This window comes from Aedes aegypti, chromosome 2 (assembly GCF_002204515.2).
Source record: "Aedes aegypti strain LVP_AGWG chromosome 2, AaegL5.0 Primary Assembly, whole genome shotgun sequence".
NCBI lineage: Eukaryota > Metazoa > Arthropoda > Insecta > Diptera > Culicidae > Aedes > Aedes aegypti.
Genome location: NC_035108.1, coordinates 348,096,465 through 348,123,723, shown reverse-complemented (window position 1 = coordinate 348,123,723; position 27,259 = coordinate 348,096,465). Strand labels below are relative to the sequence as shown.

Here is a 27,259-nt window from a genome sequence, read left to right as displayed (position 1 = left end):
CCGTTTTGTCTCAAATTCCGAACAGACTCATATTCCGAACACTCAGTTTTTGTAGTTGAGTTTGAGACCAGTAGAACAAGCTCAGATACATTTATTTGCGAAATTATTCATTTAAATACGATTTATTGGTGCTGTTCGGAGTTTGAATCAAGGTGTTCGGAATATGAGACCAAATAAGCACAGTGTTCGGCATTTGAATCAAAGTGTAGTTCGATACTTTTACGTAAAAACAATACTAAAACTAATTAAATTAACATTATTATTGGTTCAACCAACAGCTAACATTAAGGCTTTGCAAGGAAATTAAAATTTACACGAATATCAGCCAATTTATGCCAATCAGATGCATTTGAAATAACTGTTGGCCTTAAGTGTTCGGAATATGAGTCAAAACGGTATCAGTCTCTATATAAACTTCAAACCCAAATAGCAATAACATATGCACGAGAAGACCGACTTCACACTTTGAGCGCCAATTTTTCAAATGCCTACTACTTGCATAAGGGACAGTTTTGGTTTTATGGGCAATTATATCCTATATGAATGTTAAATTCCTACTCTGCATGCAAGGTAGACGCTCTCAAAAAAATTTGATAATTCATAGTTTCAATTTCATGTGAGTATTGTGAAAACCAAAATTTTATACAACTTTCGACTACCTTTAGCTCAAAATTGTGACGTGCTGAAACATTTCTGAAAGCAGCATCAGATCCAGCAACACCAAATTTACTAAAGACTCATAGATCCTTGTGATATGCAATAAAGTTTTTTTGTTACGTTTTGTCATCAAGTTGGCCTTGTCTGATTAAGCTCAAGTTTTTCAATCTATATATCATATATTATTTTTTGACAACCAGTAATTTGCACTTCACGGTTTTTCTTAATATATAGGGTCGATGTACCAATAGCCGCATAGCTAAGAACAAATATTCGTATAAAATCGAAAAATAACGCTAGCGTCATTATTTTTAAATCATCTGAAAGCTTTTCATCTTGGTTTTGTGGGAAAAATATGAAAACTACGAAAACTCATATGATTGTATTTATTATTGCATGTACCACTATAGGAACACATGTGCCTATAGTAGCACTATTTCTAATTTCTGGTCCTATAGTAGCACTAGTACCACGGCGTTGGCAAAATACAAATCAAAATCGTATTTTTACAAAACTTTTATATTTTTTCTTCAAAGTTTGGATCAAAAGCTTTCGTTTGACGTAAAAAAGTTCTTAATTCATTAATTACTGCGTATAACAAAAAATAGTTTCTCTCAGTAGTGCTACTATAAGAACCAAAGGTTTACTATAAGCGCAAGGGAGCTCAAATTTTAAACAAAACTAATAATTTCGATCATTTTTTGAACAAAATCAAGTTGTGTGCAAATAGTACTTTGATAAATAGTTTATGACCTTCATGTCAAAAAATATTTTAAAAAGATTTAAACCAAAACGGCCGTAAAAAGCCACTAGTGTGACTATAGGGGACTGTCTACTAAGGGAACACCGACCCTAGTAACTTTTTTCCCCATGTATACGTTTAGTTGGCACCCATCTAGAGCTCATATAGTTCTGGACAGAATGTAGTACTCGTTTTTCATTTTTATTTCGAATTAGCAATAATAAGAGGTCTAGATCTCGGCTTTGAATGATCCGACAGACCTGAAATGTTCACCACAGTTTAGAAATAATATGAACTTGCAAAAAATAGTTTGGAAATATTTTTAAAACAATTAATTTTACATAAAATTGTTCTACTAACTTGTATGTCTTGTATTGAACTATTCTATAGAAGGGCGGACTGCTATAAGATTGTCCAATAAAAATTATTTCTGATTCAAAATTTTATGATTTTTGTCAGGCATGGAAATTTGTGATAATTCAAAAGTTTGGTTATGTAAAGCTCAAAATTTCCAGCTTACCAAATTTGAAAGTACTTTCAAGCTGTGGTGAAAATTTTAGGTCATTCGGATTTTGAATGGAAAAACGATTGATATGATTTTATTCTATCCAGTACTGTATCTCAAGAAAATATCTTTTAGAAGCAATCTAAAAAAGTTTTGGAAAAAGAGCGTTATGTCTCATAAAATAATTTGTTTGTTTTTCATACAACAAGTTTTACTGAAGGGGGGTTATGTAATAAATGGACGCCACTTTTAAGAAGAATTCCAGGAAAATACAAGTAGGACATTGAAGATTCAAACCATTAGATTTACAATAATGCATTTAAATTATTTCACTAAAACATCAAGAACTAATATTTTAATATTCCCTTGAAATTATACTTTGGGTATCCAAACTTAAAACTTAGTTTAACGTCAAGAAAAAATGGCCTATAATAATTTATCTTGGAACTTTTGCCCAAAATATTGGCTTACCGTTAAAATATGACTTTAGTACAAATGTCTTTTTAAAAATATCTTATAGACTGGCTTCTAAATAGTGACGAAGTGTCTCGCTACCAGCCCTGAATAGTTACATTTGTGTGAGTAAGAAGAATAAGTAGTATAATTTTGGATATGTCATAAACATTATTTTAATTCTGATACATATTTTTTTTCTAATGATGTTTTGATAGAGTGCATAAAACGTATTGAAAAATATCAAAATCTCGATCAAAAAGAAATAAAAACTTTGATTTTATTTCATCAAACAGTGATATCGCATAGTTTAAGCTACAATTGATTTTTTGAAAACTTTTTTTTTCCAATCGCAACTGATGTGTTTTATTTTATTTTTGCAGGTACGATGTTTTTTTCTACAAAATGTATGACTGTAAGTAATATGTTATGTACTCCTATCAATTCATTCAAATTGCAACTTATGTATAATATCCCATGCAAAAGTTTGGGTTCACCCCCATAAGAACATACAAAATTGTAAATTGACGCTTATATGAAGCTGTTCGGTAATCCAATCCGCATGGTTATTAAATTATTTAATTCATTGCGCGTAGTAAAGATGGATAAATTATGGGTGAAATTATGAAAAAAAATCCACGTGCTCGGCTGGGATTTCAACTCAGGAATCCTATATGCTACACGAGCGCTTTACCAACTAAGGTACCGAGCCACTTGGTGACTCAATAACTGAGTTAATCACTAGTATGTGTGTAGTATACATGTGATGGATGGATGTGCGATATGAAAAAGGTCTGTGCACTGAAAATATATATTGTTTTATATTACGAAATCGTTCGTTTGAACTACAAAATTATTCGTTGTTTTCTGCAACGAAACAGTTTCGTAAAATGTATGCAACCAGCTTCAGAAGATGATTCAAGCTCGAAATCGAAACAAACAATGATTGCTATAATGTACTAAACATTTCGTAATCGAAATTCGTTTGTTTCGTATTCAGAACGAACATTTATATGCGCTTCTACTTACCTCCCTCGGCTGCGGTCGTGTCATGATGTATTTTACGAAATGTGTCTACGATACCTTTCGTTGCAGAAAACTAACGAATGATTTCGTAGATTAAATGATCAGTTTCGTAATACTAAACAATTCGTAATACGAACAACACCATAACGCACATCTACGAATTGTATATCGTACATCTTACGATTATTTCGTAAAGTCACTGAATCGCGAAATTCTGTCAAGTAAAAATAATTCGTACAATGAATGAAAATAGCGTTAAATATACGAAAACTTGTTTTTTGCAATTTCTCATCGTAATAGGCTGTTTTTCATCACGCCAATCTGTCATGGAACGGCCTACTTTCCTGCACTGAAGTATGCAGTGCGGGAATAGTCATTACCTTAAGAAAACCAGTGCTGTAATGATTCATTACGCAACGCTTTCTCATTACGCAACTGTTTTGAGTTGCGTAATGAATCATAACACAACAATTTCTCAGAAATTGTAAAATAATGGTGAATGCATTCTGATATAATTTCTGATACCCTCAAGTGGTCTTCTACGAAATTGCAAAAAATGTTGTACGTAACTCGGTGCAGAACTCGATTTTTACAGCACTCGTCGTAATTATCCTACTCGGCAAGCCTCGTAGGATAAATTTACGACTCGTGCTGTAAAAATCATCATTCTGCAACTTGTTCCGTAAACTACTATTACGAAATGGATTTTGGATAAAATACGAAAAGATATTTTCAGTGTGTGGTCTGTGAGGATTTGAAATCTAAACTTGTAACCAACTCAGTTATTGGGTAACCAAGTGGCTCGGTAGCTTACCCGAGTAACACACATGTTGTAATTAAGGCATATCAACTGAAATATGACCAGATTTGGTCATATAAGAATTAATCTGCGTCAATTATAACATGTGTGCTACTTGGGTAGTTGGTAAAGCACTCATCTAGCATACAAGAGCCCTGAGTTCAAATCCCAGCCGAGTACGTGGATTTTTTTCACAATTTCACCCATGTACCATGTTCAATTGAAATTCTCTATAGCGCATTCGAAAGGCAATGAATTATTTTTACTTCGTATGTATTTTCCAACAACATTTTTTGAATTTCAAATACTAAAGTTTTACTTAAGGTTGTGACATTTTTCAAAAATACGTTGAAAAACATGGCTTATTTCCTTAGCATTGGATCGACCTAAATTTTAAATCATTAATTTAAAATGAACCCAAACTTTTGCAGCATGGTGTATATACTGAGGAGTTAACACAAACTTTCGCACGATGTCTTAAATGACTGTTTTATTGATTTTGAATAGTTTTCCGATTTTTCCGCCAAAATTTCGTAAGTGCTCTTTAAAAAATATAAGATTACAATTCTAATGACACATTTATTTAAAATTTTGGTCAATCCAAAGCTGACAAAATTAGCCATGTTTTTAGTGTGTTTTTGAAAAGTGTCACAACTTCAAGTAAAAATTTAGTATGCAAAACTGAAAAAAAAATTGGACAAATACTCACGAAGTAAGAATAACTCATTGACTGTCGAATGCGCCCTAGAGAGTTTCAATTGGACGTGTAATCACAGAGATATGGACAAAACACTTCTGTGTGTATTTTAGGGGGTAAACCAAAAATTTTACACGGGAGTGTATGAAATCTATTGGACATTGATACGCCAAACTCTTTATATATCGTGAAATCGCATTTTTGCAACCCTGAAAGTGAATCAGTCTCATAATAAGTAGTAATAAAATCAATAGTAATGGGCGTCAGAGTCGAGTTCATGACCGGCAGTTATTACCCACCCACCCGCTGAACCGCTGTAGACGAAAATCGGCAAATCTTCTAACAGAACAAAACAGAATCGTGCCTTATCGACCGATCTTAATAGGAGCATTCTTCTCGGCACGCTGTTGAAGACTGCGACTGTTGCGTCAGAATTTGATGAGCAACTTTAATGTTATTTTTCTTTTAATGGCATTACGTCCCAACTTGGACAGAGCTTGCTTTTCATTTTAGTGTTCTTCCACAGTTATTAACTATAACCTTTCTTTGCAAATTGATCATTTTGATCACCCAAGAGAAAATTTTCTTTACGAAAAGATCCTCAAACGGTGAGATTCGAACCCACGACCCTCAACTTGGTCTTGCTGAATAACGGCACGTTAACAGTTATGACTATCTGGTCCCCATCAACTTAAATATGAAACCATCAATCACACTCCGACAGTATTAAAGTTGATACTTCCTTATGTTGATGATGATCTGTATCATAATGTGCAATTTAAAATCACAATCATCCGCCGGTGAAACAACATCACTCGTTCTCGTGCAGTATCATGTTCAATATTGTTTTAGCTGTTTGGCGAATAAAATTAATAAAACTAATTGATTGCCGTGCTGTGAAAACAAATTAATTACATACGGCACAGTAGCAAACAATACTCGCTTGGCTTGGGATCGAGATGATACGGTGGACATCTGAAAGCATACATATGTTGCTCACGCGCGCGAGAGAGAGGATGCAAACAAATTATGTATTGCTCGTTGCTGCGGGTATGGAGCCGAATCGATTTGGCTGTAGCAGCCGCAACATTATGCTGTCATGCATACGATTAAACAAATTACGTCGGATGAATTACGGCGAGCTTCCTGAATATCTTTTGTTGCTGTTATTTATGACATACATTATAGTGATCTAATGTAATGGTAACAAGGCTTATGAGTTTTTAGTTATTTTCAAGGGGTCTATTTCAAAAAATGTTGTTTAGCTTTTTGCAATATGTTTTGCACTTATCAAAATTTATATAAAAATTCCTAGAAAAATATAATTATTATAATGAATACGATTATGAATATGACTATGATCATGGTTCTGATTCTGATTTTGATTCTGATTCTTTTTCTGTTTCTGATTATGATCTTGATTCTGATTCTGATTCTGATTCTGCTTCTGTTTCTGCTTCTGATTATGATTACATATTTTAAGTGTTTTTACACGGTGTTTAACTTTTTAATAGATCGAAAATGTCATATTCCTTAGCTTATTAGTAGTTTTCTGTCAAAATTTCATGCTGATTGCTCATATGGCATCAATGTTACAGCATGTCAAAATTATCTTATTTTTATGAAAAACGCCTTTCGTACTATTATTTTGATCACATCTGTATGTATGAAAAATATCTCTCTGAGTACTCTGTAGCTAGAACAAACAATTCGTTCAATTTGCATATTGATTGTTTTAAAAGTTGGTTTGAGTGCCGTCCTGTCTGTGAGTTTTATTGCAGCAGGTTTCACAAGCCTAGACAATTTGGCGCTTGAAGTTCACCTGTGTCACGTTATCGGACAACAAAGTTATCGGTTCGTACTTCGTCAGGCATGTTTGTGCAAACAACAGCATCGCTTCGGTTGACAATATCTAGATTTATGGGGTGGATGGCCATTGCTGTATACGAAATGAGGCCTTTCCTAGCTCTGTGGAAAAATGCGTTGTTACGAAAGTCATGCTGAAGAGGTCAGGGTTCGTGATTAGTTTGAAATTTTTACGAGACATAGGGAAAGTGTACCAGTTATGGTCATAGTGGTTCCCTATTTGGCCATTCGTGAAATTTCGATAACTTTCACATTTTAAATCTTTTTGAATGTTTAAATATCAAGATAGACCTATATCTTAAATCTTACTACTACACCACAAAAAACCTTTCAAAATGTGAAGAAATTCGAGTAATCCTGTAAGGCGAAATAGGGAACCACTATGTCCATAACTGGTACACCAACCCTATGTCTTCTACAGTAAAATCGGCCCGATTCTCTCTGCTTAGAAAGTTTCTATTATATTAGGTGGTGAAAACAATTATAGAATGGGAGCAAATTTTTTCCCATTTATGATGTAAAGTCAGGAAGAAGAGTTTTACCATTCGGATGATTTAAAGCACATGGTATGAGAAGCCTATGTTACAGTAAATGGCCACCAGGTGGTTGCCGCAAACCATTTTTTGTCATGCTCTAGCTACCATTCGAAAGAACGGTGACGGTTTTTGGGGATTAGGGTGCGGCTCGTCATCGTGGATCAAAATGCCCACCCATCAAACGACGACGTGAGTTAATTAGATTAGGAACTTCACAAGCTGTCCGGCGCCGCTAATCCAGTGACCTTTTTTTGTACCAGCAGAGCGGTTGACAGGCGTAAAGAAAACCGCGAAAAAAAATGGACAAACGATGTCGGTTTAGGAAATCGCTCCCTGACTTGACGTGGACCCTCAACTGATGGAATCTAACAGTATTAGATCATAGTTTCCCAAACTGCAGGTCGCAGCTCCCCGGGGGTATGTGAGCCCATATCAAGAGAGTTTTGGATTTCAGCCTACGTTTTGGAATGCCAAAAATTGTACAATAATTACTGAAACTTACTTTTTGTTAAATTGCTCAAAGAATAAGTAAAATTTAAAGATGGAAAGCAGAAATTTTCTGACCTAGCAGTAATTTAATAAGCTTCAAACAATTTTAGTTAGATCGAAAACTCTCCAAGAAAATCCTCAATAAGGAACAATATACCAGATAACTGAAATATTCCTTGAGTGACCCGTTTCCCCGAAAAATTATGCAATTTAAAAAGTACAATAATTATCTTTAGTGACAAAGTGATGAGCAATCGAAAGAGGGAGATGAAAGGTCATTCTCGACTTAAAAGATATTGCCAAAAATTTGAACACTTAAATTTGAGAAAAAAAAAGCTCATTATATAAAAAAGGATGCATTTCAGACAATTGGCCAGGCCCCCAGAATTTTCAAAAATAAAAAATTTAAAAAATAATTGTCTATAAGGTGGAGAAACATGACTCTTATCTCCAAGTAATATCGATGAGTGGCTCTAGAATTTTCGCTTCGAATATCTTAGAAATTAGTCAAATAATATTGTGAGATTTGTTCATACATTGAACGTGAATTCCTCCAGGAGAACAACAATTTATTATATGCCTGCTTTTTTGTACAAATTACCAGTTCCGGAATATGTTCTCGGATTCAACTAGAAAAAAATACTTTTCAAAACATCAAAATTTTCCCTCGCAATCCCTTAAAAAAAGAATCATATATTCTGTCATATCTTATACTCAGACATTTAGCTGAAAATTATACTGTAAATACCTCTGTGAATTCCTTCAAATAATTCGCCAGTAATATAATACAAATTCTTTCGCGAAGTTCTCCAGAAATATTTTTAAAATACATCACAAATTGCGTCACAGTTTTTTTTTGTAAATACTGCTTCAAACCTCAGGATTATACAAGAACTACCAACGAAAGTGTGTTTGAAATGTCTTTTGCCATCGAATCTTCAAAACAACTGAGAAGGGAGAAGAGGTTTAATAGGAAATACATAGAGATTTGGGACCTTTCTTAGCCGAATGATTAAAACCCGTGGCTAGAAGCCATGCTGAAGGTGTTTGGGTTCGATTCCCAGTCGGTCCAGGATCTTTTCGTAATGAAAATTTCCTTCACTTCCCTGGGCATAGTCTATCATCGTACCTGCTACACGATATACGAATGCAACAATGGCAACTTTGGCAAAATAAAGCTCTCCGTTAATAATTGTGGAAGTGCTAATTTAACACTAAGTTGAGAAGCAGGCTCTGTCCCAAAGAGGACGTAATGCCAATAAGAAGAAGAAGAATATAAAGAGATTTGTAAAAATTTTCCCTAGCTATGTCTAATAGTATTATCAATTGTTGGCAGAATCCTTAATTGAATTCTTGTGCAATTCCCAGGATAAATTCTCAGAAGCTTTCTGACAGAAATTCCTGCTAGGATAATTTTCTTAACTTTGAAATTCTTGAGAAATTTTCTTTTTTAAATCATTAGAGAGGTAATTAATTACCTTTTAACCATTCACCTTTTAATAGTCACTTATCTTTCATTATTTCGTTGTCCAACATTTTGTTGTTTCTCTTTCCTTCGCATGACATTTGCTTGAACTCCTTACAAAAAACTTTTCATTGTCCAAAGAGCAATTCTTAAGAGAATTTCAAGAAAAAAGGTTAACTCTAAAACATTGAAAAAATTACAGAATTCTAATACGTATGGTTCTCGATTTCTAAAAGTTCATTAGGAACTCTTCAATGATTTTTTAAAGTTATTCCTCCAATGTTTAAATTCAGTGAAATCTTACATTACGAACTTTATTATAACACATCATTGGCAATGTTCTTAAAAAACACCAATACTTTCGCGTTAAACTTCCACAGTTCTACCACAATAATTAAATTATGGCCTTCAAAAAAGTTTGTTTGAATTTTTTTCAAGAAGAAAAAAAATAGTTTCTACGTTAATGTCTTCGCCATACTATCACAGAACTTCGGAGTTCATGCAAAACATTTTCAAAGATGTTAGATATAAATATCTTCAGTAAAAATTCCATTCGTTTCAACGCCATTCAATTGTCCATTATAAAAAAGGAAGAAAAAACCATATTTTTTGTAGTAATAAAAATTATTTAAACTATTCCGTGAAATATATCGTCAGAAATCAAGACACAAAGTTTCAGAATGGTGAATTTTTGAAGTTTCTGGAAGGATTGAGTACATTTTCCGAATTCAATTTAAACTGCAACTATCCATCAAATTTCTTTATAGGTTCATTAAGAAATTTGATAGATAATAGTAGCTAAAATTGAATTCGAAAAATGTACTCAACCTTGTCGGAAACTTCCAGAATTCACCGTATAATTCCCGATTTTTTTGTCTTCATAAAGAATTTTATAACCCAGGGAAATCAAGGAAATTTTATAAAGAACTACAAATTTATAAAGAACTACAAAAAAGGAACCTGATGCAATTTTCGAAGATTTTTTTTTTTAGAAGTTCAAGAACGAATTACAAATGCTATTGTGAATCTGTTGAACTATTCTCTCGAAGAATCGCTAGTGCTGCTAAAAAAAAGCCCTGGAACATAGTTGGATGAATCTTTGATATTTCGTTTTTGGAAAACCCCTAGGAGGACATTCCAAGAGGAATGCTCGGGAAAATTTTAAGTATTTTCTCAGAAGACATTGAGAAATAACATTTGAACCCATTCCGCCCTAAAATTTATAGGAATATTTATTGTTTTTTTTTCCAAATTTTCTTCTCTTGTTTGAAGAAGTTATAATATATTATTCCTGAGATAGTTTTAAAGGAACATCATATTGATTTTTAGAGAGTTTTAAGATTTTTTGTGGAAAAATGCAAATAGATCAGCGAAGAATCTCTCTGAGAAATCATCAAGAACATTTTTTTAATCGAGTTTTGTTTAATTTTTTATAAAAATATTGTGGAATATTAGGAGGAATCCTTAAAGTAACACCTGGGAGAATTATTTAATTTTTTTTTCAGAGGATCCTGAAGAATTTTGCTGCGGATTTTTCAAGCAACCCTTGAAGAATTTTCGAAAGATTTTCTGAAAGATTTGTGGAAGGTATTTGAAACTATAGAAATAACCTCAAAGGCAATGCTGGAAAAACCATTGGTGAACTTAAATCCTTGTGGACAATTTTGGTAAGACTCCTATTTTTTGTACTATTTCTTAGGAAATTCCTCAGTAATTCCAGAAAATCTTGAAGAAATTTTTTGTTCATGGATAGATGAAATTAAATTTACAATTGAAATTTATATGTAACAAGTTATGCGGAGGACCAGTGCAAAGGAGAGTATGGTGAAATGTATAAAATTTAGAATTTAGAAGAATTTCTGAAGTACTCTGTGGCGGAATCCTTCAATAGGGTTTTAAAACTATCTGATATAGAACCTTCGAGAAATTTTCTAGGTAAATCCGTAAGCCTAAAACAAAATCTGTTGAATAAGAACTACTAATTTCGGGCACGATTTTGCGTGGAAATACCAGGAGGAACTCAGAGAATCCAGGTTAAGGATCTGTTAGAAAAAGCTCTGAAAAAGTACGTAAAGAATTTATTAATGAATCCCCGTTACAATTCTCAGAGAAATCTCTGAAAACCACATGGTAGAATACCTGAAAAGTTCGTGTAGGATCACAAGCGTTATGCCTCGTGAGTTCTTCGTAAGAATTCCTAAAGGATTTTTCATACTGGATTAGACAAAAAATGAATATTTTTCGTAGTGAAAATTAAAATTTACAAATATAACTGATGTGCAGTGAGACAAAATCACAAACAAATGAAATCAACGCAAACTACGAAATTAGTGAAAATATTGATTATTGCGGCCGACATTACTTCTGTAAAACAAAAATTTGCTATACCCCTTCCCCCTAGCCTTCCTTCAGAAAAAAAATCCTAGCTACGCCAATGCCGTTCACCACCTTGAAAAATACAAAAACTTTTCGGAAAAATGGGCTATCCGAGGAAACGGGGTATTCCGAGAACTGTCATTCGGGGAAGTGGTGTTCGGGGAAACGATATTCGAGGAAATGTATCACAACCAGGGTTTTGATCTACTTCGTCGCAGGCGCTAATATTCGTCATATCAAACCAAGTGTAATTTTGTGAAAGCTCTTATGATGTGTCCACTTGTATACCAAAAATACAATCAAACTACTGTATTTGGATAAATAACTTCAGTTCAATTATCCACTTTGCATCTTTTCACCCAACTCGCATGGACGAAGACGTATCGAGCGAAATCTGATTAGCGATCGACTGAGCTTCGCCACATTATTTCCTACCGCCCCCCTCCTGTGTAACTTACTTCAACTTGCCTTTATTTACACTATGGAAAACCTTCGTACATCTTCACTGAAGGATTTTTCTCCAATCACACGCCGTCTTCTTCTTCTTTCTGGCGTAACGTCCCAACTAGGACAAAGCCTGCTTTCTCAGCATAGTGTTTTTATGAGCACTTCCACAGTTATTAACTGAGAGCTTTCTTTGCCAATTGACCTTTTTTTTTGCAATTGTATATCGTGTGGCAGGTACGATGATACTCTATGCCCTGGGAGTCGAGAAAATTTCCAACCCGAAAAGATCCTCGACCGATGGGATTCGAACCCACGACCCTCAGCTTGGCTTGCTGAATAGCTGCGCGTTTACAGCTACGGCTATCTGGGCCCCACACGCCGTAAAACTACTATAATTCACGACCGCATAGAACTCAGAACGTAGACAAAGTTTTTCATTCGTCCGGACTCCGGACTGAGAAAAAACTTGTGCGCATCAATGTGTGCGTGATATTTGGCGTAGAAAACGATTCCTTTGATTGTGATTGTTTTTGCAGCACCATATGCACCGTAATCAATCTGCTGCATTTGGTCGAATGGTGTTTGGTCGAATGACATTTTGTCGAAAGTACATTTGGTAGATGTTTTTCAGATTATATTTTATAGAGTGATATTTTGACATTAATATACAGTTATTGAGATTGAAAGAGCAGAAAGCATGTATGGTAGGAGCTATTACGTGAGGTTGCAGAAGCAAGAACAACATGATAGAGAGCAAGAAATCTGCATTGGTTTCCTGGTATTTATTGAATAAACTTCAAGCTTTTAATAAGCGACGAGCGATATTATGGGATTCCAGTTGATCTTCCAGACTCCCACAAAATCGACATTGTTGACGCCACTCGATGTCATTTTTCTAATTCAGGCTTATTCTGCGAGTCGGATGAATCACGAAGAGCTGAGCTCAAATAGGAGCAAGTAAACTTTCATCAACCAAGTCGACTCGTCTCACCTCACGCGATACATGGGATTAACACAAGTATCTTGTTTGATTACTTTCGATTTAATTAATAATCAGCTTATTTACGATAAAAGTCATCAACTCCGCTATCAAACCCACATGTTTGCCCAAGGAATGTAGTTTAGCTGGAATTTATAATCATAACGATAATTCATCATGAGTAGGAAACGTATCCTACAGGCGGATCTTCCGATGGACTCCGTCAAAATCGTTTCCTAAAAACCATGGCCATCAAAATTCGTCCTCTTATTCTTCGTAATAATAGAACAAATCAATTAAATTAATCCTCAAGATCGGAAGTCGAGAAGCTTGACCTAGGGGCTATATCGCATATGCAATTGCTTGGCATCAAATGCAAATGTTGTTTGTGGCTCGACTGCATTGATGACTTTTGCTAGATGTTTGCTCCAATCATCATCCATCATTGAAAAAGCATAGTAGCTTTGCATGTCAGCAATTGCGCCATTTGTCAGCAGCTCTAAATGCCGAGAAATGAGGAATGCCGTATTTCCGACGATTTTTTGCAATCTATTTGTAATTCGGACACGAAAATGATGTACTACAATAATGTTCAGAAAAGACAAAGGAATGATACTACGGTTGAATTTTTATGATTAGGAATGAGGTTAAGAATTTCGTAGAACAAAAACTGTAGAGAAATGTATGTTTTACAGGTACTTTATTGAACAGAAATCAATTTTATGAGGTCAAAACCATCTCTAATCGGCATACAGTGTTCTCAAAAGTTGTAAAATATTAATAATAGTTCAACTAGTGGTATTTATTTGAGTTTTCGTGTTTCCAAATTCTTGTTAGAATTTGTTGAAGATAAAAAATAGCCAAAAAACACAAATTCGACTTGAGGCACCTCCTAATCTTCTCCAAATTGGATGAAAATGTGTCTGGTAGTTTGTTTAAGTATTGCAATTAGGACTAGGGGATGACTGGTTGAATCCCAGAAATTTCGATTCTTGTGAAATGGTCTAATGAGTACATGTACAAGAATTATTAATCCTATATATAGACACTAATATATGCATTATAGTGATTGGCTCCCCTTAAACTGCTTAAACGACTTATATTATGGTAAATAGCATGCTCCCAAAGTTTGAAATGAATCGGAAGAAATTTGACTGTGCACAGGCCATTTGAAGTTTATATGGAGATTACTATAGAAAACGCCATCCTTTTGTGTTCAGCCCTCTATCTCTTCGTCATAATGTTTTATGAAAAAGTGAACACAATCTTCTCATGTAAAATCCTTTCAGCTACAACTGGAAGAAATTTGTGTGTGCATCTAAATGTGGTCTTCGGCAAAGTTGTAGCTGGGAAGATTTTACATGAGAAGAGTTTGTTCATTTTTTCATAGATTATTATTTCGAGCAGTTAGAGGGCTGAGCACAAAAGCTTTGCCTTTTTCATAGTAATTTTCATAGAAACTTCAAATGGCGTGTGCACACACAAATTTCTTCCAAATCACTTCAAATTTTGAGAAAATGATTTTTATCATAATTGACACCGTTTAAGCATAGGGGAGCAAAAAATTCAAAATTTGCATCAATCTAATATGCATGCTAACCACGCTACAAAGCGTAGTCAAAAAATATAGATAAATTCGTCATGGGCTTCTGATGAAAAGTATGTTTACCCGAAAAAGACATAAGATCATTCATTGTGCAAAATATATCTGTTGAACCAAACGATATTTCGTACAAAATAATACAATTTTTTTTAAGGTAGTTCGACCAAACGTCCATTCGACTAAATGTCCCTTCTACCAAATGTACTTTCGACCAAATGTCATTCGACCAAATGTCCTAAAGCTCACCGTAATGCATTTGTACAGTCAAAAGTTATTGTTCTCATACATTTGGGCTGTGTTTAAATTATTTTCATGCTGAAGAAATGAATGCGAAAGCCCGAACAAAAAACAAAAATTTAAACATAGTTTTATAAGTTGAAATATTGTTATTTGAACACTCACTATACTGCCGTGAATCGCAAGTCAGTCCCATCTGCGTTTTCGTCAAAATTGAGTTGAGTTCAGTTTTCAACATAACTTTCAATGCTCTTTTAGCTGCACTAATGAGATAATATGATTTGTTCGAAAACAATAGAGAGAAAAGCAAGTCAAATTGCCTCATAATGAAAAGTAACCCACTACAGATGTCCGCACCGTGTAACACAAAAATGAACCGTGTTTTGATCATCTTTATGTTTTTCTCGGCGAGATATCGTAATAAAAAGCAAATTTGTTAAAGTTTCAGTAAGATTTGAACATGTTCCAAATCATTGGAATTTATAAATATTCGTATGGAAAACGAGTTTGGAACCTTCACATACCATTTTCTCAATGCCTACTTTTTATTGATGGGACTGGCTTGCAATTCACGGCAGTATATCACAGTCAACCGTTAGCTTTGAGACGAATCGAAACTGATTATGATTATAATTAAAATGAATACGACGGAAATAGGCAGTTGAAAGTGATAATTCAATTGTATTTTTTATAAAAAAAACGGTAAAGATGTATTTAAAGCTTATTGCACAATGCGAAAGACGTCTTCGGAAAGCACTGTTTAGCATCGGTTTGTATCAGCATCATTCACTGTAAACTGGAAAAATGCAATCCTAATATTGATCATATGAAATATTCTACAAAAAAAATTTCATCAAGTAGGGTAGGTGTACCAGTTATAGACATAGTGGTTCCCTATTTCGCCATACAATATTACTTTGATGTCTTCAAATAATGAAAATTTTTGTGTGTTGGAGTAATTAGATTTAAGATATTTAAACATTCAAAAATATTTAAAATGTGAACGTTATCAAAATTTCAAATATGGCCAAATAGGGAACCACTATGGCCATAACTGGTACTTTCCCTAACCAAACTTTAAAACTTTCATCTTATCATTTCTCGTTAGTGGTAGCGAAAAGTAATCCTGACATTTAGGTGAGCCGCACATCCGGAAAGATTGGGAACCTCTGCGTTAGATGATAGCACGTGCGTGCCCTGAAGATTATGATGCTCGTCGGTGAGCGATAGACCCGGCTGATTGGATAAATTTTCCGTTTTCAGAGGCGTGATTAATTAGCACCCCCTGTAAGTGAGGCACGAACCACCTTGTTGATGGAATTGCGGGTGACGATGAAGTGCGATTCGAAACTGGTAGTTTTGCGTTTATTAGGATTCCATTAACCATAACGAGCTTTGATGATCTGAAAATGATAGTTTTGGTGTTTTGTACCCAACGATAATTTTAAAGATCGATTCCTCAGCCAACGCATTTTTCGCTATAATTGGATCTCCTACATGATCCAACATCATCTGATTACATATTTCACCCCAAGTTACTTGCTGTGAAAAACAAATCATAATCTGCCTCCGCCTTTGATCGCAATCTCGATGTCCCACTAAGCGTTAATGATGATCGGTGTGCAGTGTTAATCTTGGCCACACTTTGCACATGATGCTTTCCGGAACGAGCTTCTCTCGTTGGATAATGATGATGATGATGATTATGTGCGTATCGAGTTCATACAAACAATTTCAGAAAAAAAAAACAACAAGACTACCGACCGCAGCTGGAGATGGCTGACCGTGATGTGATTACATCCGCGGCGATCAGTTTAATTAGCGGCAATCGCGAAATGAAAGAGAAAAAAGTTGAATTTGGAGCGTTGGGTGTACATTGACGGCTTGACGCCAAAAAAAATGTGAATATACCCTGCCAAGCGCGATGTAACGATCTGTGATGGGTTTTGTGTGCGAGCAATTGTTTACGAATTTGCTGCAAAACCATTTTTAAATTGAAGAAATAATTCAAAAATCAATTGTTACTCTAGAGGGGAATTCTGGAGAAATCTCTGGAGGGATTTGGGGCAGAATCTCTGGAGAGATTCCTGCAAAATCTTTGGATAGATTCCTGGAGTAATCTCTGAAAAAAAAAATTCATGGAGGAATATCTGAAAAGATTCCTGGAGGAATATCTGGGGAGATCTTTGGAGAGATTTCTGGAAGAATCTTTGGAGAGATTTCTGGAAGAATCTTTGGAGAGATTTCTGGAAGAATCTTTGGAGAGATTTCCGAGTGTATCTCTGAATCTCCTGGAGGAATCTCCGGAAGGATTCCTGAAGGAGTCTCCAGAGGTATTCCTAAAGCAATCTTCAGAGAGATTCCTGGACGAATCTCAAGAGGGATTCCTGGAAGAATCTCTGAAGAGATTCATGGAGCAACCTGCGGGATTCCTAAATCAATCTCAAGAGAGATTCCTGGAGGTATCTCCGGAGGGATTCCTTAAGCAATCTCCAGAAAGATTCCTGGTGGAATCTACGGAGGGATTCCTGGAAGAATCTCCCAAAGAATTTTCTGAAGAATCTCTGGAAGCATCCCTGGAAGTATTCCTGGAGAGGCGAACTAAAATAAATTGTGATGAGATAGCAGAACAGTTCAATAAAATCCAAGCTTTCTGTTCATTATCCTCTTTTTCTACTGTCCATCTTTTTGCTCGGAGTTGATTAAGTTAATTTCCTCTAGTAATCAATTCTAGTAAGAACTTTTTCCACCCATTTGAATCCAAGCCTTTCAGATTCCTCTACGCTCAATCTAGCCCAGTCACATAAAACCCGTGTAATCTCCGATTCCCTAACTCATTCTCAACAAAAAAAATGGGAAATGCGTCTCCCGGAAGTGACGGCAATAGTCGTTTTAATTAAAATCATTTCCCGGAAGCTGGAGTGCTCTCGAAAGAAAGGATGCCCTTTTTTCTGTCTCTCTCTCGTCTTCGGTTCAATGCCACACTTTCATGGCTACGTTTTTCCTCCTACGCGCGGACGGAAACCACATTCCACGGTGAGCAGAAGTGAAGGGGTGTAAAATTTGACACAGACCATTGAGATTGGGAGATGGGATGATTGACCAGTGGTAAATTTGTACACAGTCGATTCGATTTTGAGTAGTGGTATCTTTAAATCGATCTAAAAATTGTTGCAACTAATTAGATTGAACCATTGAACCATTGGGGAAAAGAGAAATAGAATGTAGTACCGTCAAGCTACCATTCACCGTGCATTTAAGAAAAATTTGATCTTCAAAAAATTATAAAACTTTTCCAAATAATTTGAAGCGCACTAGAATACCACTACGTAGCGTGCAATTATATAATAATTCAAGGAAAAATTTAAAACTAATCATGCATAGCAAAAAAATACTCAAAAATTATGTTTGAAAATGTAATGTTAAGGTCGCCTCGTACCGTTCTATGTCACCATTCACCGTGCGTATAGTTTTAGTCATGATTTAATTTTGTATCTCGAAGAAACGTTGTTGATGGTGCAACTATGTTGCTAGTAGTGTGCGCACTTATTTTTAAGAGTATTCAAATCATCATTTACAATAAAAACCATAAAAAAATTAAAATTGTCTAAATCATTATTTTTTCATTAAAACCGTTATAGGAGGTTTGACTGTATTGTCCAAACCATTCCATGTTCACTCAAAAACTAAATATGAAGTAGTGCAATGACAACATAACAATAAATCTAATATTACCGAATAGTTTCATGCCTTTTACACTAATGCACGGTAAAAGGAACCATAAAATATCATTATCAAACAGAATTGACATGATTTTGACTACATAAACTAGGTTTTTCAAAATGCTTTGTGACAAAAACTACTTCATTTCATCAGTTTTATCTTATTTTGCTGACAAAAGAATAATTTGTAAAAATTGTATGAATATTCTGTAGGAATTTGTATATATGCACGGTGAATGGAGGCCGCACGGTGACTGGTGACTTAACGGTAGAGTTAAATTAAATGAAATAGAAAGCATGAAAGTATGAAAATGAAATAGCGTGGAAAAGAACTAAAAGTGAATGTAAGGAAAGGAATTATGAAATTGAATTATGAATATTGATCGATGGAATAGAATGCTGGAATAGAATGAAGGAATAATATGATAAAAAATGACGATGGTATCAAACAGTGGAAATGAATGCTGAAATTGAACAGAACAGAACAGGAACATGAACATGAACATGAACAGGAATACGAACAGTAATAGGAACAGGAATAGGGACAGGAACAGGAACAGGAATAAGAACAAGAACATGAACAGGAACAGGAACGGGAGCAGGAACAGAAACAGAACAAAACTGAAACAGAACTGAATTGAAATGCACCGATTTACTTGCGGATCAGGCTTTACAACTCGCACTCACACATTCCGACACTCCTACCTAGAACTTTGCCGCCAGAGGACACTAGACCATTCGCTTTCATTACTTAATTTAATGGCTGTTTGCGATTCGAATGAGCTTTACATCCCTCTATGTTCCGGTTTGGGCGCGCATTTGGATCATGGGTGGGGATGCGATAGAGTGGAAATGTACTCTGTACATTTCCCAGTTATCTGAATGTGCCTGTTACCAGAAACAACAATGGTTGAGCTGTTGTCATGAACCGCGGGGCATTCCGGTGAAAGGATTCAACGCTGCTACATAGGACCGTTGTTGGTCCTGGCTATGCTTGTGTGCGAGCAAATTGTGGTAATCCAACGGAGGGTAATAAAATTCATGTTCAGCTGATAAAACCATTCATCACTCGTCCGGCATCTCTCGGAGAGAACGAGGTCCCGGGGGAATCGGGGAGGAGTTCACAGTTGGGCTCGTTGATATTGTTCCCGGGCTTTCGGTATCTCGAATGAAATAAATGGGCAGGGTGCTGTGTCATTGTGAATTTCGGGCAGTTTTTGCCAAGAGTGACGACTGCCGACCGACGAATATTTGCGAATGATGAACCGAGAGTAAATCAGTTTTTTTTTTGCGTTTGCTGAATGATAAGCGAATTTCAATTTAGTGGGGGAATACCATTTGTCCATTTCCGAATGCGAATTGATGAAGGAAATGATAGAAATCGATATTAGGATCATTTATTACAAGTTTAGTCAATTTCTAATATTTTCAATATTTTGGCATAATTAATAAAAGAATAAAACAATTGTTTTTCTAAACTTCGCAAGGTTTATAATGAATATTTGCTTTAAGAATTCCTACAACGATTCTTACAGAAATTCGTTGATAGATTTCTCCAAGAATTCCTATAGAGATTTCTTCAGAAATACCGCTACAGAATTCTACCAGAGACTCTTCCGAGGCAGCCTCCTGGAACTTCCCCATGGATACCTTCAATAACTTCTACAGACATTCATTCTGATAAATCTACAATGATTCCTCCATGAACATCTTCAGAAGTTGAATTTCTCTACGGGATTGCTTCAAATAATATCAATAATTATTCTGTCACATATTCTTCAAATACAACTGCCAGCAATTCAACTAGAAATTGCTTTGGGGATTAAGATAATTCTGAAAAAAAAGTCCTCCAATATTTCATTTATGTATTATTTTGTGTCAAAGTTTTGTCTTTTAGATCTTCTTTGAAGATCCCCCTAGAATTAGTATGATTCCATTAGAAATAACTCTACAAATTTCCCAAAAGATTTCTGGATGAATTTTCCTATATTTCCTCTATTGGTTGCTCCATGAAATTGTTCAATATTTGACCAGGAACATCTTCTAGGATTGTTCCAAAAAATTTACCAGGTCCATGTCCAGAAACTTTTTCAAAGAAATTTTATTCACTGATTTTTTAAGAAATTTCCTTTGTAATTTCATCTAAAATATCTTACTTATTTTATATTTGATGGGCTACAACTCGCTACGATGAAACGGCGCCGAATGGATGAGTCTTCGTCACTGATATCGGTCCTGGGCCAATCGCTTCCAGTCGACCTGAATTATCCTGAAAGCAACTTTGATCGGTATGTTAAACAGCAAATTAGAAAGAGCATCACCCTGTTTAATCCTTCTAAGGTTACGAACGATGACAAAATCTCGACCCGCACACATGATTTCGATCCATCAAGCGTTGCACGAATCAGTCTTATCAGCTTCGCAGGAAGCCATGTTCGTACGTAATTTGCCACAACTCGTTTCTCTTCAGTGAATCGTACGCTGCGTCGAAATCTATAAACAGATGATGAGTCTGCATGTTGTAGTCCCGGAAATTATCTAGGATTTGACGCAGGGTAAACATTTGATCCGTCGTTGATCGGCCCTCTTGAAAACCATACTGTTATTCGCCGACAAAGGACTCCTCATACGGTCTCAATCTGTTGAATAGAATTCCAGACACAGTATTGTAAGCAATCACGGTAGTCGACACGTTTTTGCTGATATTCGACAGCGCTTCCCTTAAAGATGCACAACACGAGCGATCAAACGAATGTCGAAAAGAAAAATGTCAATTGAATGCCTCTGACCACGATAGCTTCGCTAGGAAACATTACGGTTTTGTTTGTATCTTTTCTGCTTCCACTGTATGTGTGTCAAATTCGACATAACAGGCAAGATCATACTATTCATGTTGTTTATGATCTGATGTCTGAATTCTATGCAAAACTTATGATTTATGCAAATGTCATCGTGTCAGACGACATTCAATTGACACTTGTGCTGTAACTGCTGACCATGGCAACGTAACGAACGTCGCGCAAAGTGTCGAATGTTTACAGCACTGTCCAGTCATGATTTTGCACGCCGAATTCAGGAGTGTTATCCCTCGGTAATTAGCGCACTCCAGTGGGGTCGACACAGGAATTGAATCCAAAGAAAATTGAGAGAATCTCTCACATATCGCTCTCTGTAACTATCATAACATGCTGCACATTATGAGAGACTGTTTATCGTATACTGCTACAACTTTGATCAGATTGGGGGGCTAGTAGTGCATGATAAAACCCCTCTAAACATGCTCCAAGCCTGGGGGACACTATTGCTATTGGAAGTTCGTGGATTGTTTACCGTGCCAGTAAAAAAAACACCTATCCCCAATGGTAAACAAGCGAGAAAAATGGATTTTATCATCGCTCTCTCTTTGGGGCTCTCGCTCACTGCTTCCATTTATCAGACTTGTTACAACCTGCGACAATGACGATCGTGGAACGCAACAGATGGGATGTTTTTCTTTGCTTGCTTTAATCGTGCTTCAAACTCAAATGAGAGCGAATTCTGCAATGCCTGTGGATACCATTTCTTGTACAAAGGGCAAATGTAGGCAAATGTGTTTGAGAAGTTCGGCAGGGCGCTCGTCCTTCCCACCAGCCTTGTTGTTCTTCAGCCCATTAATAGCTTTCTCGATGATGACGATGGACAGTAGTTCCACAGCCTGTCCATCGTCATCGATTTTGATTCTACTACCAGATCCACTTCCGTTATCTCCGTTCAACAATGACTTGAAGTACTCTTTCCACCTGGCGGCCACCAATGTTTCCTACCTCGTGGTCGTTGCACATGGCGGTAGACGGCGCTGTTTTTCTCCGCACACCATTGACAGGTTAATAGAACCTTCAAAAATACCTATATCTCGCATAACTTGTGATCTCGCCCTAAAAGCCATTGGTAACCTACTGTGTAGCTTGTTGTTACCGAGCAAACGAATGGATCTACACATTATTGAACAATGCTACGATGAAGAGAAGATCCTCATCTATCTTCCAGTGGCGAAAGCTTTCATCCTGGTTCACTCATTTGCTTAGAAACAAGGAGCTACACACTCGGTTACCAATGGCTTTTAGGGCGAGATCACAAGTTATGCGAGATATCTAACAATTTCAATGAGAATTCGATCAAGAATCAAGGAATCCTAAAACTTCTACAGAGTTTCCAACAATTATTTCTACAGGGCTTCATTCTATAGTACCTTCTAAGTAGTTTTTCCAAGGATATCTCTGAGTATTCAGATAGATATTGTTTGATTATTCTTGCCATAGATTCTTCTAGAAATTTCATAAGGGGTTCCTCCAGGTATTCGAAGATTTCTCCAGTATTTCATATATGCACACTTCTAAGAACTCTCGCAGAAATTATTCCAGAGACTTCGTCAGGAATTTATCCAAAGTTTTCTTCATAAGATTTTCTACATTTTTTACTGAATAGTTCATATAGCAGATCAACCACTAATGAAGTAATCCTCTATGGCATTTCTGAATGAATCAATGTATGGTGGAGAAGAAGAATCGTGGAATCGACTGTATTGTTTAATAGTGGAATTCACAGCTACGCAATCTTGGAATGATTTAAGCGAGTTTTGTTTTAACCCAACGTTTCGACACGGGGATGGTGTCTTCGTTAGGGGAAATTAATTCATCGTTTTTTGTTTAAATTTGATTGTCCTATTTCAGAAATTTCGTTGATTCATGACTATTCAGAATCAATTTCACTTAACGTATATTTTTTGAAAACCAGAGCAACGCTACTATTTCCCGTCGTTTTCAGAAAGATTACTATGAAAAATTAAATCCTCCAGATGTTTTTTTCCACTGATTCTTTCACAGTTTTTATCCAATTGCTCACCAACGTTTATTCAGAGTTAAAAATATGTTTCGACATTTTTCGAAGAACCCCTACAATAATTCCTACGCCTATTTTTTTTATTTATTCCAGACATTTTTATAGGGATTATTTCAGGAATTTGTCCACGATTACTTTCAGAAATTGCTAAAAAAATCCTGCTTATTGTTCGAACTATTACAAAGTTTTCCAAGAATTCCTCGAAAAATTTCATCTGAGATTAGACATTAGGTTCCTCCAGAAATTTCTCTCGGCTTCTCTCCAGCATTTTAAAATATTATTGCTGTGGTTCAAACATTTAAAAAATCAAACAAAATTTCCTAATCTCCATGCATTTTTCAAAGCTTCCGATGTTTCACACCAGGTAATATTGCAGTAATTATTACAGTTATTGCTCCAATCATTCATAGATAAATTTTAAAAAAGATTCTGTCTGATTTTCTACTAGAAATTTCTGTCAAAATGTCGACATTCGGACGGTTGAGAGGGAAGATAATAAAAAATAAGCAATAAAATTGAAAAAAATATTAAAGAAGAAATTATGTGAAAACCTTCAGGATTTGATAAATATTGTTTCAACTGCCCCCTCAAAATACCAAATTGGGCGGGAACATTTTGAAAGGGGGGACACAAGAAGCCAAAGTCAAATATGTACCGGCTCAATCATAGCAATTAAGAAAATTCTAGGAACAATTCAATCGAGAAGAATGCAGGAGTTTTCTCGGAATTTTCACAAAATTTTCTCCAGAAACTCTGAAAAATTGCTTATATTTTTCTCTGGACACATCCCTGGATGAATTACTATAACAAATTTAACACCCTTGGGAAATTTTTCCAACAAATTTGGAAAAATTATTGAAGGAACTTTTAATTCTTGAAATATGGGAATGTTGGAGGAAAACCTAGGAAAATCAATGGACAATTTTTTAGAGAACTTGGGACTTTTTTCGAAAATGTCTGAGACGATCTTTGGATGGATTCCTAGTAAAATCTTCGTAGTAATTTATGTGGCTTTCTATAGAAAATTTACAAATTGAATTCCTAAATGTATCTGAAACGAAATTGTAGGATGTATTACTTAAAAAGTTCGTGAAAAATCACCAAAGAAACCTCTAAAAAGATCTTCGGAGTAATATCTTCTTCTATATAAATAAAAATGTAATGGTGTTTGTATGTCACGAAATGGCTTACGAACGGGTCAACGGATTACAATGATTCTATCTCCGTTTTGTTCGTCAAGGGTTCCGACGTGTTTGTGTGTATAAAAATCCCAAGATATTCACCGGGAAAGTTGAAAAAACGAGAGTGCACAGATCTGTCATTTTGTATGGGACGATCAATAGCTTTTTTTAACAGCCTGCTTGATGGCAAGACGAAGTTTGCCAGGACCACTAGTGTGAAATAAAACTACAGTAAAACGAGCATTTATACTTGTCGAAATGTCACCAGAAATCCCAAGAAGAAGTCTTGGAAATATTCTTAGATGAGTGCCTGTTCAAATGAGGAATCAAGCTGTCATGGTTCCTGTTAGATGTACATTTGTATTCACTGGAAATATCAGTGAATTTCAATGAATAGATACCCTGAAAAAGCTTTCTTAGTCTTGTAGTAACGACTGGCATGAAAATAAGGGGTAAGAAGTAAAGGGATGTCAGGGACAGAAAACCTAATTTTGAGAAAATCAACTTTGTGTTTTTCCCGCAATTTGGTTCGAAGCTCTACCTATAGTAGAATAGTAAAGGATAACAAAATACAATTTGATCATTGAAATGAGGATTTTTGGGATGCGTTAAATTATGTTCACCTTCGAAGAACAACTTTTCTTAGGACTCCTAAGTTGGGAGTGTCTGCAGAAAATATTTAGTTCTTCAATCAGAAGTATTTGGTTAGATTTTATAACTTCTCACAACATAGCATGAACAAGGTATCCACTTTGTAAAATGAGCAGTCCTTATTCTCAGAACTAGTTTTTTTTCTGTTGCTCGGACAATCCCTTGAAAATATATAAGCCTGGAAACAGTATTTGTTTCAATATTCTCAACTCAAAACCTCAAACTCACTTACACCTCTTTGCGTTTGGGTCCCTCAAAATTAGTCACTTTCAATTTCCAGCCTAAGATTCCATAGTATTAATATTTTTCTTATCTTCACTGTGCACAAAATATTTGCCATTGTTTGTCCTACCCATGGTTTCGCACAGGGACGCGCCTCTCGATCTCATATACATGGTATTCCTCTAAGAATAATGGATTTTTTTCAGAGTATTCTTCAGGGATTTTTACGAGAATTTTGTCTATGGATTCTCCCAAGATGTTCGTCCAGATATCGAGCTAGTAATTCGCTTATAATAAGTGGCGATAAACAGGCAACTTTATCGAAGTTCTGCGACCCGGATCGTTTTTCGGATTCTAAGCCCGTGTTAAGACCAGAACGGGCAAAATTCTGTATGTTGACTTATGCTGCCTATGCTGTGGGCAAGTTAACCAAAAAACGGAACACAGATAACTCCTTGAAAAAGGCACAATAGATGTGTCCGAAACGTCGGATGAAAACTTAAAATCCGTTTTTGAGCATAATAGACTGAAGGCCATAACCTACAACAAACTTAGATATTCATCCAAAGATTGCTCCTAAATGGATTTTTTCAAACATTTATCATTTAGTTCCACCAAGTAATATTTATCACAGGAATCGTTAAGCAATGATCGTAAGAGTTTTTCTTTATGCTTGTAAGTGCGTACAGTGATACTTTTTCAAGTCAATATAAACTATCAAGACTGAGTTTTATCACTTTGAAATGCAAGCTGAAAAGTCATCATTGTTGCCAAAACGAATGACGGGCTACTTAGCCTTAAACAGACAAAAATATTACATTGTCTTCAGCCAAAAATTGCACAGACTGAACGATCACTAACATTAGTAAATGGACAACAAGAAATACCAAAAAGCCCCGTTCGTTGAATAGTTTCCATCGACAGCGCCGAAATTGAATCAACGCTTCGTCACCTAAACGACTGACCCCGCTAACCGCACAGTTACGAAGCCGTGATAGGATTTATTCATATTGCTGTTTGCGTGTGACGTACAAATCCAGTTTCACTAAGCTTCAAATGCGGTAACACACAGTAACTAAAGAATACTTAGCAACCATGGTCCATATCACCGCCAACCTAGCAAAGAAAACCAATCCTTGACTACGCTTTCCTTGTTAAAAATCTTACCGCGTTTGGTGTTCCCATATTTAATATTTGCGTTCGAACGCACACAGCAATATATTCCTGCTATAGCTGGTCAGGCTCTTCTTGATTTTTTTTTTTTGGGATTTTATCGAAAATTCCTGCAATCATTTTCCTTGGAATTTCTTCCGGAAATCCTGCGAATCCTTCTTTATTTCTTTGAAAAGCTTTAAAAGACTACAAATATTATTGCTACATTTTCACCAGTTTTCTCCATGATTCCATACGGGAAAAGGTCTTTCTAGGAACTATTGAAAGAATTTTAATAAAACTCCCTTGGGAATTGCTTCAAGAATTACACCTTGCATTTTTCCAAGAATTTCTTGAAATATTCCTGCGAGATACACTGCACAAATTCTCATAAGAATTCTACGCAGTGTTCTTTCTGGATTTTTGAAGGATATCTTTAGAAGTTTCTTCCATGACCAAAAAACTTCAAGAATTCTGTTAGAAATGTTGCAGAAATACCTGAAATTTAATTCAGGAATTTCATAAAACATGTTTCCAGGATTTTTTTTTACGTCGATTCATCCTACCGCCGAAACT

General features: G+C 35.6%; 1 protein-coding gene across 3 annotated transcripts in view; it reads left to right on the top strand.

The window, feature by feature from the left end:
• LOC5575208 overlaps positions 1-27,259 on the top strand; it is a 600,791-nt gene that overhangs the window by 145,678 nt on the left and 427,854 nt on the right. The gene's annotated exons all lie outside the window — the stretch shown is intronic.